Source organism: Ziziphus jujuba, chromosome 5, assembly GCF_031755915.1.
Source record: "Ziziphus jujuba cultivar Dongzao chromosome 5, ASM3175591v1".
NCBI classification, from domain to species: domain Eukaryota; kingdom Viridiplantae; phylum Streptophyta; class Magnoliopsida; order Rosales; family Rhamnaceae; genus Ziziphus; species Ziziphus jujuba.
The window spans coordinates 25,847,225-25,867,343 of NC_083383.1; positions in this window are offsets into that span (position 1 = coordinate 25,847,225).

Consider the following 20,119-nt stretch of genomic DNA (forward strand, 5'->3'; position numbering starts at 1 on the left):
CGTTCAAAATTTTGTATCTTCATTCCTTAGATCTATTAAATTATACATATTTATGAATTCATACATATAACATTTTCAGTTTCATTGATAGTAATATTCCCAAGTTGGATAAGCAATCATATTTTCTTTGTATGCATGATCAGGTTTGGGTTGCCCATACAAATTCCACTTTTTTTGCTGCAATCTTTTGGATAGTTCTGTTGATATGTTTTGGCAGGTAATATATATTATCTCATTCTATCTATGACAACTAGTGCATTTGGTCTGTACACATCTTTGCTATAATGAAGTTGACATATTTTACCCACATGCACACACATATGGGAGATAAGTTCTGACAATGAGGTTCCTTACGGAAAGATGATATGCAATACAAGTGTTTAATGGTTACACAGATTTGTTATTTATCCCTAATACTGCACATTTTATACAGTCAAAAGTTGTCTATGCAAATTTGCAAATAAATAAGGCATCGTTAGGAACATTATTGGAATACTCGAGCGGTTGGAGAATGACAAGTAATGTGTTTTATCTTGCCACTGATTGGAAAAAAATTTATAATACATAACAAGTAATTAAAGAGTGTGACTCTCTCCGCATACGGCTCTCATTTGTTGCTTGTGGAATTGCTTACTTCTTCCCGGGATTCTTCTCGAAAGAGAATCCCTCTAACACATACCGACAAAACTGGAACACGATAATGAAGAATGTAGCGGCGGTTGGATCCACATTGATGATTACCTGAGGAATCAACTCCCAGAAAGCAAAAGAGCCCACAAATGATAATTTGTGTTTGTTATATTATATTTTGCAAAATTGAATTTCCGTTTGGTATCTTTACTCCTGTTGAATCTGTTAAAATTCAACATATAATGTAGCTGTTACGAGGCACCTACTCTGAATCTTATTTCTTTATGGTCTTTTATACAGCATTGCAACATGTATATCCATTGTACAGCGACTGTTCCATTTGACAACCCAAGATCCAGTTTACCTTGTTTTATTAAAAAGCGAAGACAGGCAAGTCTAACACTATATTTGTCTTTCATATTTGAACTGTAGGGTAATTTTGTGTTAAATATTTTTAGAAACAGAATTGGTTGTTATTATGCTTGATAAGAGATTAGAATAATTTACAATTTTTTTTCAGGATTTAGATTGCTTTGGGTTTTGATATGGTTTCAAAGTTGTATTAGTTTTCTTATTTTTATGAATTTTTTTATTCAAGCTAGTTTATTGTTCATTGTAGGGCAGAAAGCAGGTATGAGGGAACATTGTTGTGAGACAATATGAATTCGGGTTGATGGCAGAGGAAGTTCAAGAGCAATTTGGTTTGTTTTCAAAAATGAAATCTCCATTCCAACCATTAAGACTGCATATAGTACAAATGAAAACTTTAAAGGGGAAGCAGAGTTGAAATTATCCTAGGAAATTGGGACCATGAAAATGTGTTTTTCTTTTCCACCCTTAGAAAAATTTCACTTATATTGATGAAGTTCTAGTTCATTAACCTTGTTTGTTGGCAAATCCAGTACCAAACAAGTACTTTAGCCAACTCTTTTACTCGTTCCCAAAAAAAAAAAAAAAAAAAAAAAGGAAAAAAAAAGGAATATGTATTACATTTTCTTTTGCATGCCTTTTTCCTTGGTTTACTGCAAATGAAGACTAGAGTGAGTATATTAAAAAAAGTCATCAAAAAATGCTTTTAAAGCATCCCAGTTTTGACGCAAGAAAACAATAAGGTAGATGCTGTCATCTTAACTTGGGATTTGGGATGGGCTGTAAGCCTGGGATATTATGGGGAATTTGGCCCAATGCCCTCATAGGGATGAGCTTCATGATTTTTATCCCTTCATTTGTTATCTTTTTTTTTTCTATCCTTCAATATGTATTTTAACCTTAAAACAATAAAGAATGACTTAGATATCCTTTTATATTTTAAACAAACAAAGAACAAAAATCTACTTTTTAGAAAAAGAAAACAAAGTACATGAAGTAATTGTTTTTACAAGAATACACAAAAATATAAAAAAACAAAACTTGCCATGGAGAAGCCAAAGGAAGTTTCATCTCAGCACCCAAAAATAAATACAAAGAAAAAACAAAAAAAAAACTTTATCTCATCTTAGCACTCTCTGAGGTAATTGTTTTAATATTTTTGTTTATTTGTTGTCGTGGACCAGTGTGGGTTTGTTTTTGTGTGGATTTTTTGCCTTGCCGTGACCCGTGTGGATTTGTTTTTGTGTTTATTTGTTGCCTTGCCATGGACCCGTGTGGGTTTTTTTTTTCTTTTTGTGTTTATTTGTTGCCTTACCGTTAAATACTTACAAATTTAGTACAATGTGAGACATTGAAACTTGTGATTTGTGTTTAGAACCGGTTAAAAATGTGGAATTTTTAGGATAGATGATATTGGGTATTAGTAGGAAATGAAGAGAGGAAAAAAAGCGACCGGTTTGGCCTTGAACGGTGGCCGGAGGTGGGAGAAACAACCGGGTTAAGAATCGGATCGAGACTGGTTCAGGCGGGTTCAAGTCAACCCGGACAAAGGTTGAAGATGGATCGAAGGATGAACAACACCCAGACGACACGTCGTTTTTAATTTTTTTTTTTAATTTTTAAAAATTTTTTTTTTTTGGGTTCCATTGACATCCCTGAGCATGGAAAATAAATAAAGGATGAAGGCAGGGAAATCAATGAATTTGATGAAGAATAATGTTAGTTTGTAATAATGTTAGTTTGTAATAAAAAAACATAATATATGTATATATATATATATATATTTGTTACAACTTAGGGATATCAGGATTTTTACCCTGATCGAAGTTTAAATCCTAAACTAAAGGTGTCATCTCACTAGTGCATGATACTCAAACTCTGTCTAGAAAACTGTTTTTGTGGGTTGAAAAGAAGAATTTTTTTTAAAAACGTACTTGACCCTTACGAAACTAATTATATTTCTTTTTGGATTTGTATACAGATAAATCCTTGATCCTAAACTAATTATACATATAAAATAAATATAAAGTGAATGATTTGTATATCATGTATAGGTGTCGGTAGGTCTGAGCTTTTATAACCAAATCAGGTTAAACACAAGCAGTATGGGGAAGTGATGTAGCTACATTAGTTGACATACTCATATAGAAGTGGTGGACATGTTGCAGTCCAGCTTAACCTATATGTTCAGATTATAGTTTGCAACTTTCTGTGCACATTTTTTAGACATATATTTTCTGTTAAGAAATAATTAAATATAACATGAATATGATATGTATATATACAGTCTAAGGGCTGCTTTTGATTGGCTTATAACAATCTGTCTGTTGCGTAGCTTATATTTAGTCTTCCACCTCTATACCTCACTTTCTTGTTTTTCTATTTTGGGTGAATTGACTACTTCCTCTCCAGTCATTTCAATATTTCACTTTATCTGCTTCTGCATGTAGCATCATAATTGGCCACAATTGTGGGTTGCTCCATTAAAACCCCACTTTAGACTATAGCTGCATTAGAAATCTTAGTTGCTTTTCAGACCTTCTTTTTTCTTTTAAGTTTTTTCTTCTTCCTTTTTGCTAGGGTAATTTATTACTAAAAATCAGTATTTGGAGATAAGAGAAAAATACTTTATGATTAATTAGAATTGAAGTTGAGAATTCCAGAGTTAGTACTTTTTAATTGTTAGTACTTTCTAAAGGTATAGATATATACAGTCTATCTATGGTGCGGACGGTCCTCATGCGGACCACAGTATTGGTGACGATTTTTCGTAGTATTGATGACGATTTTCTAAGAAACCGTCGCTAATACTACAAAAAATCGTTACTAATACTACGGTTCTCATACGGACCGTCCTCACCATAGAATTTCTATAGATATATATATATTTATATATATATATATATATATATAGAGAGAGAGAGAGAGAGAAGATCGGTGCATAAAATTTTAGGTACATGGTTAGCTAGAAGCAAACACGCAAACACTTTATCCCCAAAAAAGAAAAAAAAAATCAAAGAAGAAAAAGAAGATAGAAAGATTTAGAAGTAAACACATTGCTATATAGTAAATGTTCAGTAAATGTTTTGTAGATGGCATACACAATATCCTTAGGAAGAGAGCATATGAAATTGAGGATTGCGGATATTTATATATGTATACATAGTTGACAATGTGGTTAAAGGTAGATAAAAATTTATTAATGTTGTCAATGTACATTTAGGTTGTACTTTATAATGGCACCAAAGAGGAACTTGCGACGTCAATCGAAGAAGGGAGGTAAGAAGGTGGAAAGTAAGAGACGCGATGGTAGCACAGCAGCACCCGACTCTAAGAGTTGACGAACTACTAGGATTGAAATCCAAAGCTGAGATGGAAAGTGCCACACTTCGAGGGCACGTTCCACTTTCCTCTCCCCCATCTGATATGGTAAGTTTTATACTCATTTATGTTATTTTGTGCGGTAAATGATAAGACATCTGTCAGTATTTATTCATGAATGTGAAAACTTAAGAAAAACTTCACCTGATGACCATCGGTAATTGCCGATAGGCCATCGGGATTTTTTTTAGTTCATTGCAGGTTGATTACCAATGGTTACATTGATAATTACCACTTGTGCAAAAATGTGAACCCATATGTCTTAAGATTTAGTTGGAAATTATTATTATGAAGTTAGGGTGGAAAAATAGGGTATGATTAAATCGTTGACATCAGTTCCATTTATGTAATTCATTTTGCAGCCCATCGATGCTCCAAAGGAACGAATCTTTCAGGATGCCGATATATTTAAAGTTAGGGCACATTCATTTGGGAATCCAATAGAAGCGAACAAAGTAATTACAAGTGTCTTCACAAGTGCGCAGCTGGAAAAGTATAGACAAACATGTTTTGGACACTTACTTGACATGAAGAACCTCCAGTTCTCTGATCAGGTAGTGCATCACCTGCTTTGCAGACGAGTTGTGTCCAACAATCCAGAAGTACTGGAGTTTAACTTCAGCAGATCTGGAGTGCGGTTTAGGAAGTGGGAATTCGCACTCATTAGTGGCTTAAAGTTTGGTAGGTACCCTTCCATGTATGATATGCAAATTTCCAAAGGAAAGGAGATGCTCATGAGGTTGCTAGATGACAGGACTGACTTGAAACCGCCCGAATTGGAACGAATATTCAAGGGTACACTTTTTGTGGATGATTGGGATGCTGTAAGAATTGCGTTACTATATTTCTTAGTTCATGGTGTACTCGGAATGGATCCGAGGGTTCAAATAAATAGAAAATTCATTGATTTGGTTGCTGATATCGAGGTATTTAATTCCTACCCTTGGGGCATTCTGAGCTACAGGGAGACGATCAACTCATTTCACAATGCATTCCAGCACAGAGGACGTGCAGTAAAGAATAAATCATAGTATTATGACCTAAAAGGTTTTCCATTGGTGTTTCAGGTACGGTAATATACTTAATACATATAGTGTTTACTTAAAAATTATATTTAATAACCTATAATTTATATTTTGTAGTTGTAGTTGTCCGAGGATCTTTGGCTGGCATGCTACAAGTCAACCGAACCATTTTGCTATCCATAATTAGTTCACCTCAAATAGCAATGTAAGGCAAATTTTTTTTAGACTACATGGTACGACTACATTCAAGTTACATTACCAAAGTTAGTTTCCAAATTTACTTTTTTTTTCCTTTCTTCATTTCATGTAGTATGTTGTGCACTGGAGGTTAGATGCTACCAATGAGGAGAAAACTATAGATTACTGGCGAACAATAGCAGTGAACATACATGAAGTTCGCTATACGGCACCACCACTTGTAGCACCAATAGCCACCATTGGCGCTAAAGATGCGTCCAAAGCTGAGGAGCATTCTAGTGGCCCTCCAGATGCTAATTTTAGGGTATGCAATTGTTACTTGCATGCAAATTTGTATTTCATATGTTGTACTAATATATGTTGACTTATGTTTTGGATATTGATATTGATTAACTTGCTTTTTTGGAAGCAAAATTTGATGAATTAAATAAAGAGATGGCATCGTTAAGGAAGATGCTTAGTTTTGTTATTGACCAACAAAAGCATCAGGTATCATTTAGACAACTTAGTATACTTTAGTGTTTTAACGTTATTAAATTATATATTGTAATTCAGCAATTATTTGTTGTTAGGGTTTGGGAACTGCAAAATAACCATTGTGTTTTGCAGGCCGAACATTATATGCACAGCCATTCACCGTCATCTTCCGTGTGACCATCATCCCCTATGGCACCATCATTTGGAAAGCAAGCCGAAGAATTTGATGCACCCATAGACGGTTCCAATGGTAGGAAGGAGGATGATGATTGTACTGCATCGTTTGAGCCTATCGTACCTGGAAGACCCTATGTGGAGGATTCCTGGGCTTTGGTGCCATATCGGCCTTTGCATTTGGGGTGGGATATCAGTGCTTCAGCTGACAGTCCACATCATGACCAATCAGTTGAGATTGAGGTGGAAGATTGGACGCATAACGTTGGTGATACAAGCCGATTCAGTAGAGTTTACCGCCAGTCACATCACGTCATCTCTCCTTACACCGGCCCATGTAAAAAGAAGGTCAAATTTAATCTTAATCGACATATTGATGCATTGAAGGAGAGGGCATTCAATGAGTGGTATAGGGTGGGACCGAAGGAAGCAACCATGTGTACATCTTATATGACGGTGGGGAAAAAATTTTTGCTGAGCTACTTACCGCTGAAGGATGGTTGACTTCCGATGTAAGTTATATACTTTATATTCATGTAAAATCATTGTGTTCCTGCGTTTGGAATGATGTTTTATTTATCACCTCGCATTTCTTATTTATTTCCTTTAATGTGGTTTTGCAGCATATTGACACTATTTTGTATTTCATACGAAAAAGGCGGTTTGAGAATGAGAAGATGTTCACCCACACCTGTGCCATATTAGACGTGTTATTTTGGGTAAGATGATGGTATGTTACTGCGTCGCTTAATGTTATATTGATGATATTTTATATTGTATCTATTTCATTATTTGGCAGTCATCCATCAAAGGATGTTATCCCATATGGGGGGCATCTCGTAGCACATATATATGTGATGCGACCCTTCATAGCTATGTGCGTGGGAAGTCACCCAAACCTAGCGTGCTGTGGCGGAGATATGATTATGTAAGTCCCTACATATATTTAAAAAAATTCTCACTAAGTTTCCCATTTTGTGGATAATGAGGTTATGTTCTAATTTGCAGGTGTACATCCCTGTTAACATTGGAGGCGTGCATTGGTTGGCAGCATGTGTGGACTTGAACGCCCGACATATTGATTTATACGATCCAAATATGGGAAATAAATATGTCTAGAATAAAGAGTTGAACAATGCGGAATGCCTTACGTATATGCTGCCATACCTATTGAGGGATGGAGGATATTACGAGAAGAATCCGGACGTGCCTCCCACTTTAGAGCCATTCATGATGACCATGATCAAATATGCACCCCACCAAGATAATGGGTATGAATGCGTTGTCATTTCAAACAACTTCTATTGCTGCTGTTTTATTGTGGTTACGTGTGGAAATACACGTGGTTGGTTTTCATTAATGCTAATCATTAATGATATTCTGCAGGGGTGATTGTGGCGTCTATGCTTTGAAATTTATTGAATACAAGAGTAGTGAGGAGAATCCTTCATTTGGCCCGCAAGACATTATGTTTTTTAGAAAAAAATATGCTGTTGATTTGTACTTTAATAAACTTTCAATGTAGATCGTGTGTTTAATGTTATGACACCCTATACTGATGTTATCTTAATATGCTGAACCTATCTTTAGTAATGATAACCATTGAAAAAAAAAAAAAGAGAAAAGAAGACCCTCGCTTGTGATAAAAATTAAAGCAAAGATGATTACCGATGGTGCATCGATAATTCCCGATTCACCATCGGTAATTATCGATACGCTTTCGGTAATATCAATTAACATTTTTTTTTCCCCAAATACTCAGCTAATGGGTGTTTCCGGCAACAACATTCAAATTATACATTCATCAATGCACCCAAACAGCAAAACCCCAAATATTCAGAAAACGTTCACCAATTGGCAAAAATATTTAATTATCGTAGGTTTCATCGGTAATTATCGAAACCCCAGTGGTAATCACATTTTACCAATGTTATGGCCCCCACAAGTTCCATAATGTGTGTTAAATATAAACACATGCAAAATATGGATTCTCAAATTATCCTAAGGAGGGAAAACCCCAAAATCTCTGAAAACGTTCTCAAATTGGCCAAAAAAATACGATTACTGTAGACCTTCAGTAATTACCGATGAACCCCTCGGTAATCAATTTATATTCATCGGAAAAATTACCGTAGGCTTCATCGGTATTACCAAAACCCCAATGGTAATCACATTTTACAAATTTTTTTGGCCCCCACAAGTACCCTAATGTGTGTTCAATGCAAAAACATGCAAAATATGGATTATAAAATGATCCTAATGAGAGAAAAGCCCAAAATTGCTTAAAAAGTTCTCATATTGCAAAACAAATACGCTGACTGTAGACCTTCAGTAATTACCAATGAAACCCTCACTAATCAATTTATACTCTCTGGAAAAATTACCGTAGGTTTCATCAGTATAACTGAAACCCCAATGGTAATCACATTTTACAAATTCTTTTGGCCCCCACAAGTACCCTAATATGTGTTCAATGCAAAAACATGCAAAATATGGATTATCAAATGATCCTAATGAGAGAAAAACCCAAAATCTCTGAAAAAGTTCTCAAATTGGAAAAAAAATACGATTATTGTATACCTTCGGTAATTACCGATTAAACCTTTGGTAACCAACATATACTATCCGGAAAAATTAGCTTAGGTTTCATCGGTATTATCGAAACCCCAATGGTAATCACATTTTACACATTTTTTTGGGCCCCACAAGTACCCTAATGTGTGTTCAATGCAAAAACATGCAAAATATGGATTATAAACTGATCCTAATGAGAGAAAAACCCAAAATTGCTTAAAAAGTTCTCATATTGTCAAAAAATTACGATGACTGTAGACCTTCGGTAATTACCGATGAAACCCTCGCTAATTAATTTATACTCTCCGCAAAAATTAGCATAGGTTTCATCGGTATTACCGAAACCCCAATGGTAATCACATTTTACAAATTTTTTTGGCCCCCACAAGTACCATAATGTGTGTTCAATGCAAAAACATGCAAAATATGGATTATCAAATGATTCTAATGAGAGAAAAGCCCAAAATTGCTTAAAAAGTTCTCATATTACCCAAAAAATACGATGACTGTAGACCTTCGGTGATTGTCGATGCAACCCTCGGTAATCAATTTATACTCTCTGGAAAAATTACCGTAGGTTTCACCGGTATTACCGAAACCTTAGTGGTAATAAAATTTTACACATTTTTTTTGGGCCCCACAAGTATCCTAATATGTGTTCAATGCAAAAACATGCAAAATATGGATTATCAAATGATCCTAATGAGAGAAAAACCCAAAATCTCTGAAAAAGTTCTCAAATTGGAAAAAAAATACGATTACTATATACCTTCGGTAATTACCGATTAAACCTTTGGTAACCAACATATACTCTCCGGAAAAATTAGCTTAGGTTTCATCGGTATTATCGAAACCCCAATGGTAATCACATTTTACACATTTTTTTGGGCCCCACAAGTACCCTAATGTGTGTTCAATGCAAAAACATGCAAAATATGGATTATAAAATGATCCTAATGAGAGAAAAGCCCAAAATTGCTTAAAAAGTTCTCATATTGCCAAAAAATTACGATGACTGTAGACCTTCCGTAATTACCGATGAAACCCTCGCTAATCAATTTATACTCTCCACCAAAATTAGCGTAGGTTTCATCGGTATTACCGAAACCCCAATGGTAATCACAATTTACAAATTTTTTTGGCCCCCACAAGTACCCTAATGTGTGTTCAATCCAAAAACATGCAAAATATCGATTATCAAATGATCCTAATGAGAGAAAAGCCCAAAATTGCTCAAAAAGTTCTCATATTGCCAAAAAATTACGATGACTGTAGACCTTCGGTAATTACAGATGAAACCCTCGGTAATCAATTTATACTCCTTGGAAAAATTACCGTAGGTTTCATTGGTATTTCCGAAACCCCAATGGTAATCACATTTTACACGTTTGTTTGGCCCCCACAAGTACCCTAATGTGTGTTCAATGCAAAAACATGCAAAATATGGATTATCAAATGATCCTATTGAGAGAAAAGCCCAAAAATGCTTAAAAAGTTCTCATATTAGCAAAAAAATACGATGACTGTAGACCTTCGGTAATTGCCGATGCAACCCTCGGTAATCAGTTTACACTCCCTGGAAAAATTACCGTAGGCTTCATTGGGGTTTCGGTAATACCAATGAAACCTACGGTAATTTTTCCACAGAGTATAAATTGATTACCGAGGGTTTCATCGGTAATTACTGAAGGTTTGCAGTCATTGTATTTTTTTGGCAATATGAGAACTTTTTAAGCAATTTTGGGCTTTTCTCTCATTATGATCATTTGATAATCCATATTTTGCATGTTTTTGCATTGAACACACATTAGGGTACTTGTGGGGGCCAAAAAAATTTGTAAAATGTGATTACCATTGGGGTTTCAGTAATACCGATGAAACCTACGGTAATTTTTCCAGGGAGTACAAATTGATTACCGAGGGTTTAATTGGTAATTACCGAAGGTCTATAGTCATCGTATTTTTTTGGCAATATGAGAACTTTTTAAGCAATTTTGGGCTTTTATCTCATTAGGATCATTTGATTATCCATATTTTGCATGTGTTTGCATTGAACACACATTAGGATACTTGTGGGGGCCAAAACAATTTGTAAAATGTGATTACCATTGGGGTTTCAGTAATACCGATGAAACCTACGGTAATTTTTCCAGAGAGTATAACTTGATTACCGAGCGTTTCATTGGTAATTACCGAAGGTCTACAGTCATCGTATTTTTTTGGCAATATGAGAACTTTTTTAGCAATTTTGGGCTTTTCTCTCATTAGGATCATTTGATAATCCATATTTTGCATGTTTTTGCATTGAACACACATTAGGGTACTTGTGGGGGCCAAAAAAATTTGTAAAATATGATTACCATTGGGGTTTCGGTAATACTGATGAAACCTACGGTAAGTTTTCCAGAGAGTATAAATTGATTAGCGAGGGTTTCATCGGTACTTACCGAAGGTCTACAGTCATCGTAATTTTTTGGCAATATGAGAACTTTTTAAGCAATTTTGGGCTTTTCTCTCATTAGGATCATTTATAATCCATATTTTGCATGTTTTTGCATTGAACACACATTAGGGTACTTGTGGGGGCTAAATAAAATTGTAAAATGTGATTACCATTGGGGTTTCGGTAATACCGATGAAACCTACGCTAATTTTTGCGGAGAGTATAAATTAATTAGCGAGGGTTTCATCGGTAATTACCGAAGGTCTACAGTCATCGTAAGTTTTTGACAATATGAGAACATTTTAAGCAATTTTGGGCTTTTCTCTCATTAGGATCATTTTATAATCCATATTTTGCATGTTTTTGCATTGAACACACATTAGGGTACTTGTGGGGCCCAAAAAAATGTGTAAAATGTGATTACCATTGGGGTTTCGATAATACCGATGAAACCTAAGCTAATTTTTCCGGAGAGTATATGTTGGTTACCAAAGTTTAAATCGGTAATTACCGAAGGTATACAGTAATCGTATTTTTTTTTCCAATTTGAGAACTTTTTCAGAGATTTTGGGGTTTTCTCTCCTTACGATCATGTAACTATCCATATTTTCCATGTTCTTGCATTTAACACACATTAGGGGACTGGTGGGGGCTATAACATTGGTAAAATGTGATTACCACTGGGGTTTCGGTAATTACCGATGAAACCTACGGTAATGTTTGAAGCAAAAACAAATTGAACGTTTTCACTTATTAATGTCATTTGATCTCTTACTTTGTCAGAAGTTATCATTAGTAATCCTACATTTAGCATATTATTGGTTGGAACACACATGATTGAAGTTGTCAGATGGAATTGTGATGATTCTTTTATGACGGTGTAGAAATGTCAATTACCGACGATGCATCGGTCATTACCATTGGGCAGTAATATCATCCGTGCAACAGTCAGAAACATACAAACAACTAAACCAAAAACTGAACACAGAATGATATGTTATCAAAACAATACGACAGATGAATTTAACAACAAAAGAACACATAAAACCAACGTCTATTATGCCAAAACACATGTTACGCGATTAAGCAACTCATTGCATTCCTGACTACATTGCATACACACGCATACCGCATAACATGGCCCCATTATCTTAATATAGCATCACGCAATTGATGGGCCTTCTGTTCAATGGTGCTATTGGTTGGTAGTGTTATCAAGAGGTACGGCGGCGGAGCATGATCGGCTGCTGTGACCAATCTATTTGCACCTCCCGCATATATATTGATGACGCTCCTCTCCTTGAGATTGAATCGTCTTCTTTCTTGATCTTCCTGACTGTTTGCTAATTTAAGGTGGAAGTACAACCTGGTTTATGACATCATATGGAGCATGCCACTGACATTTATCTCCAGGTGGATATATGGTCTCCGAATATGCATCACAGAGTGAGTCAACTGAGTAATACGCCAAGCAAAGGATATATGGAGAATATGTTGATGCTTACATGCTGCAATTGCATGGACACAAGGAAATCCATCAATGTCAAATTCCTTGCATGACCACGTCTTATTTTCTAAGTTAACAACTCCAACGAACGTGCCATGGCCAACAACTTGAAACTCATATAAGTTCATTGGAATAACACGTAAGCCTCTACCATTATATGAGCGCTGTTGCATGATATTTTCCAACCAATTAGTAATAGGAGTTTGCATTGCAGCTGCGTTAGTTCGACATTCATACCAGCACCTTTGCAAGACATCACGAATGTGATCTAGTAATGGCAAAACAGGTTTATCCCTAGCATCAATAAGCACAGAGTTCATGCTCTCTGCGATGTTAGTTGTCATTATGTTGTATCTATTGCCAAATGTGATCTAGCCCATTTTGCAGGACTTGCATCCTTGAGATATTGTACAACTTCAATACTAACCCCTTCTAAAAGCTGCATGGGCTTATCAAAATCCTCAACAATATATGCTCTAACTGCATCATTAAAAGTTGATATAATCGCATTGACATTACCTTTAAACGTCGTAGCACCTAAATTTGTACCAAGATGATATGTGCAGTGGCCATGGTGATTATTAGGGAAAACTGTACGTATTGCTTTTGCAATGCTCTTGTGTCTATCCGATATAAAAGCTATATTTGAATCATCCCCAAACACTTCTTAAAGCTCTCAAAAAACCACGTGTAAGCCGCAACCATCTCCCCAGGGCCTATTTCTTAAGCAAGTGGATAAATTTGATTGTTCCCATCCAAACATGATGCAATATATAATAAACCTCTATATCTATTCTTCAGTGTAGTTCCATCGACAGCTACGACTCTCCGCATATGCTGAAACCCTCTAATACTATCTCCAAGTGCCATGAAAAAATATAAAAATCTGTTTTGATCGTCAGTTTCAATTTGAGTAAACGTGCTCAGATTTTTGCTTTTCAAAACGTGACTCCATAAAGGAAGTTTTGCATATGAATCTTCTGGCGTGCCTCACAAACCTGATAGTGCAACTTCCTTAGCGGCCCATGCTTTGTTCTAGCTTATGTTTACTCCATAATTAGAGTGAATGTCATGCACGATATCTTGAGGTTTGTATTGCCTTGAAATCCCATCAAACGTTGGCTGGATGATGTCTCCGATAACTAAACTTGTTGCTTGACGATGATCCTTTTTCATGATATTTAAAAAGTGAATATGCTCATCCTTGAAGGCCCTAACAATGAAGGCCTCTGTATTATCACCATGTAGTTTGGTAGCACGCATTCGCCACATACAATTGTCATTTGCACATACAACCTCATATCGGACTCTATCTGACTTCTTGACCTTGAATTCAAAATTTCTCCTTAGTGCATAAAGACTAATCTTCTTCTGTAGCGCATTCTTACTCACAAAGAGTTGGTTGATTCGAATGATTTCATGGGCATTGACAGATAAGAAGCGACGGTTAACCCTAAGTTCAGCCATGGATGCGGTAGAATCCTGTCGAATGTCCAAATGGTTTTCGGTACAAGGAGAGGCAAGCACATCATCATTCACATTATCAATTGGACTATTACCATAAGGAGACTCACCATGTCGACTATCACCAACTGAAAGTCCCGAATGTTGGGTCCAACAAATGTCACGTAACCCGTCTTCACTACAATCAGTGTTGACCTCAACCTCAAATTGTTCATCTTGATCATAATCATGTCCATGATATTCATTCATATCATTAATGTCGAAGCACTCATTATCATGATCATGTTCCACAGATTGCACATTGTTTTCATAAATTTGATTTTCGGAGAATCCAGGTTGAGTTTCTGGCACATGAAGTTCGGTCGCTAGGGACTGCATGTCAGCATCAGAGGTACAAGTAGCTGTCTCAGGAACTGCAGATAGTGGGGCAATAGTCATAAATCCTGAAATTGTAGGTATCCTATTCACAACACATCCAGCAGTATTAATACTCTGTGGAACCCTGGATAACACATCAACAATAAGTGGAGATCTGTCTTAAGGTCTGTGTGAACTATACTCTTCTATAAAACTTTGTAGGTCTTCATCATTTTCCACAACGTACGGCTCACATGACAAACACACCTGGTATATGAACTTGAAGATTAAGTGATGTTGTGTAGAATCTAAGTTGAGAGCATTGTAGACAACATCTTCAAGTTCTGCCAACGTACAATTCCTTTTGATACTTATAATCTTGGTTCTTTGACGTTGGTATCTCCAAGTACCTTCAGAATATACACTCCATGTTCCATCATAGAACAGTAAAACTGAAATTTGTGACATTGAGCACAAAGGGTTTACCAATTCAAAACATACTAAGTATCTCCTTGTCACAAACTTATGGTAATTCATGAGGTCGTGTGACTAAAAATAATTGCAATCGTAGAATCTTTGCTGGAAGGTTTAACTATAATCCTGAAGCAAAAGTAATGAAAAAATACAAATGCATTTTCAGTAAATGAGTACAGAAAATAAGCTAAACAATTATGTTATTAACGCCTAGTGGAATATCATTTTAAACGCAAATGAGTAGAATAGCATTTTAAATACAAATACAAATGCATTTTCAGTAAATGAGTAAAGATAAAATACAAATGCATTTTCTATAAATGAGTACAAATGCATTTTAAATGTTGCATATTAACACCTAGTAGAATAGCTACTCTTGACAGACATAATGGATCAAGTAGATTAAGATGTCAAATTTGTGGCACATGTGCTAAATCATAACATAACGTTAGCTTGAATGGATGCAATGTTGACAATGTGGTGTTCTGTGGATTATTTTGTTAAACATCATAAATATAGTTACATTTAGCATGTCATTCGTTTACAATAACATTAGAGAAGCGGACAAATTCGATTGTCCAATCGGTTTGCTTTTAGAAAATGGAAAAATTAAATATTCCGATGGAACCGCCTTTAAATTTCCAACAAGCAAGTGTTTCATAATTACTGATGGACCATATGTAACAAACAAAGGTTGTAATTTTCAAATGGAAATTTCCGAACCATTTATGGATTGTTTTACATAAAATAGCACCAATATAGAACTTGCACTTATATATCATGTCAAAACGTGACAAACAATGAATCCAATATAAGGGAAAAATGTATACATATCTGTACATATATTTATATATATATATATATATATTTATATATGTATATATATACACATACCAAAAAATCTTTAACTCTGATCCGCAGAAACGTACAATTTAATTATACCCTTTTGAAGTGTATGAGCTCCACAATGAAGATTTTCAGTCTTGTTGTTATCACAAAAGGTTGGGGGTATGCAAGGAGAGTGAACTGAATTGAAGGTGGTATTGTGTTTTCTGTAATGGTTCGTCAGTGCGAAGAAAGGCTGAAAGGTACGTAACCAACAAAAGAGAAAGAGAGAGGAAGACACACAGGATTCATTTAATGTGGTAGCAGGGAGAGTAAGAGAGAGGGATAGAAGTTAATGAGGGTAGATGAGAAATGAGAGATGGTAAAAAAATTTATTTTAATATTTTCCACTTTATTCGACAGTTAATGAGAAATGAGGGTAGATGAGAAATGGGAAAATGTTACATTTATTTTACACTTTCATATCCATTTATTTGAATAGTTTTCATAAGTGCACAATTAATTCCCTCCTAACAACTTTGGTTTGGACATACTACCATGGAGTTGCATTTTAAAAGTGATTGGAAGAAGCTTGCAAGCTGGGAATAGTCTACAATCTAAAACCACCTACATTTCAATGCATACCATTCAAACAAGTTCTAATGGTTAGAAACTAGAGAGCCAATATTTGAGAACTCAATTACGATCCATTTAAATTCTCATCCTTCTTATTTATTGCTTTTCCACATATCAAATAATATGGAGAATTTAATAATGAAATTGGGTCCTTACACATCATCTTGACATGAGAATCATGTATAAAAACTAAAAACAAAATCTGAATTAGCAAGAGGAAATTGTACAAGTGTTTTATGAATAAAAACTAGAGAATATTACAGCTCCTACAACAACCTCTGTTGGTATCAATCCCGAATTGACCTAATGTTCCCCATCAATGTCAAAATCTCGAACACCAACTGGCACCACAATTGGTATAATTCAAAACTTTAGTAACAGCATTGAAAGCATACGGGGCACCTCCACTAAAACGGAGACCGATTTGATACCTGGATGAAATCAAACGAAATATCTGCAGTTAGTTACAATATTTAGCATACAAGTTTCAAAGAAAATAATTAAGTACCTAGAGTATCCATAAAGAAGTATAAAGGTTCAAATCTAACAATTGAGGCAATAGCTCATACTCAGTAATATCCCTTACTCTCTATGAATTGTATAGACCAAAATCCAATCTCATAGACTGATTTGCTGAAGGATGCCCAAATCTCCAAAACAGCAAGAAAAGGAAGAATGTGAAAATGTTTTCCATCAAGTTCTTTTGCTACTTCCTTGTCAACCTCTGCCAACCTTCCAAAGTGCAGCATCAAATTCATCCACCAGTAATCTAACAAGTACAAAACATGTAGCAGAGAACAAACTACACACCACAGATGCAACAAATCAAACAAAACATCAACATGATCAACATTCAATAATGCTTTGGAATGCCAATAACCAAAAATTAATAAAAATTAATAAATAACAAACAGTAGAAGAATAAGAAAAAGCATACCATTACACAACACAACTACGGTAATGAAAAGATAAGCAATGACACCAGGCAACTAAGTATAGCAAAGACATACATTAAATAAGTATCACATGCAACTACGTAAAGCAATAAATTAAATAACTATCACATGCAAAACCGTGACTAATGAACAGTTGAAGTTTTACCCTTATTTTGCAAGAGCTCGTTTGTTCTATCTATGGAGAAACCACAAACATTACTTAAATTTAATAGCATCTAGCTACCATTTTTAGAGCTGTCAAGGAAAAGATTCATACAAATCTAAAAGACCCAAGTATCCATGCAAAACAACGTACACCTAAATACAGATAACAAAATTGCCACTACAGTATGCATCATATTTGCAATACCAAATGCAAATTATCAAACACGCAGGAACCTTAAAGGCAACAGATTTTGCATCATAATTAGATTCATAACCATAAGCAACTAACCATCATTACTTAATCAATTTTTCATACCAACCATAAATTTCCAATAAATGGACAAAATTATTCTAAATTTCATAAAATGTTTTAGAGCCTTTAGCATATATGTTGAAACATTCCTTACATAATTGCCAATGAAGAGTTCACGTTAATATCCAATTTCATTTCTGCTTTGTCATTTTCCAAATAGACCTTTCAACAAAATAACTAACAAATCTTGGGTTCTTATTCAACACATATTTTGCTCGTTAGCCTAAAGCCACTTAAAAAAATGATTACATAACCTGTTGCACCTTGATGTCAGTGGAATAGGGTAAGCCGTAAGTTTCAATAGCTCCAAAATTGTCCATGACCCTCCAAATAGAAGTTTGAAACATCCATCTTTCAGACTAACTATTCAAAGGGCAATCTTTTCTTTTATGGAGTTGGGGAACCGTATTACAAACCCCCAACTTTAACCAGTTCAGCCATCAAGCTCAATAGGGAAAAATGAACTCTTGTCCTAATAAAGTTAAAATTACTTTTACATATATATATATATATATATATAATGAACAACAGACAACAAACAACAAAAACCAAATGCAACCCCTAAATCATCATAGGAGACGCTTTTGATGAGTGAGAAATAAGAGATACGAGAATCTAAACCTTTTGGTCGTTGTCTTCTCTCCTGAGATAGAAGAAGAACTCCGTGTAAAGTGAACAGCAGACCCAATTCCAAAAACTCCAACGATTTCATTCACATACAATCAAGATTTTCTGTTTCTTTCGACATAAAAACAGAGGGAAAACCTCGCAAGACTCAGAATGACAGGCAAACCAATCCAAAGCTTTCGCACTGGAAGGCACAGCAACCTTTAGAAATCCTCACAGAATCACATATGAAATGAAAACCAAACAAAACGACATAGTATCAAAACAGCAAAGTCTTACGGAATTTTCCAGTACCTGAAACCGAAAGAACCCATTGGAGGTAGAAGAAGGATTCAGCTTCAACTTCCCCATAGCATCTTTGATACTCTCTAATCCTTTCTCAAGCGTCAATGTCGGGGGTAGAGTATGTGTAATGCAAGTCTCCACCATAAAATCCCCATCCTCCATTCCCAAATCCTTGCTGATTTTCATTATCAGACCGTTAAATCGCACACCGAACACCACCTAAAACAAAAATTACAAAAGCATAAGGAAAAAAATTATAGAAATAGCAAAAACAAAAAAACATAACCCTAATTTCGATTCCAACTTATCCCAAAAGCAATCAGAAAAAAAAAATAAAAAACAAAAAATCACACACCACAAATGTTTTAAATAAACCCTAGAAACCACTCAAATCGAAAAGTCAAAGGAAAAATGAAGCAAACAGACTAGGCATTTTATCATAGAGGCCAAGTGAAACATCAAGCTTAGGCATCTACTTCCGCCATGCAGTACCACCTTTAAGCTTCTTATACAAATCCACATCCTCCTTCTTCATAATACCCTAATTTCGAATTCCAAACCATCAATTTCTTTCTTTGTATGGAATTTTGGTGACCAGAGAGATGAAACAGGGCTGTTCAGCAAAAGGGCAACTAGGTGAAGAAAGCTTGATGGATGAATGAGAAGAGATGAGCCAGCTTTAGGGAAGAGTGATGAAGGAGACGAGAACAGTCGGGTGAAGAAAAGAAAGAAATAACATAAAATAAAAAAAAAATAAAAATATTTAATTTGGATATAAGAGTATTTTGGGATTATTAAAAATTGAAAGGGTAGAAAAAAAAAATAGCAAATGAAGGGGTAAAAATCGTGAAGCTCATCCCTATGGGGGCATTGGGCCAAATTCCCCGGATATTATTCATATCAATAATTGGTTGGTATTTACAATTTTTTTTTTCCCTTCGTATGGTTGCTCTCAATGGCGGACTCAGAAAACTTTTCAAAAGGCACCGTGATATATAATAAGATTTATATTATATTTTAATTTATGGCATGAAAAGATACAAAAGTATACAAAAATAAAACTTTTACTGTGTTATAAAAATAAAATTTTTACTATGTTGTAATCCAACTAATTATATTATATACTAGCTGTTAATTTTTAATTTTTTCTGAATTTCTTTTAGAGAAATTGAATCTCAATGTTCAGACAAAATTTATAAAAATAAAATAAGCATACTTCTTAAGGTAAAATACAAATAAAAATTTGATTTTGTTATGTTT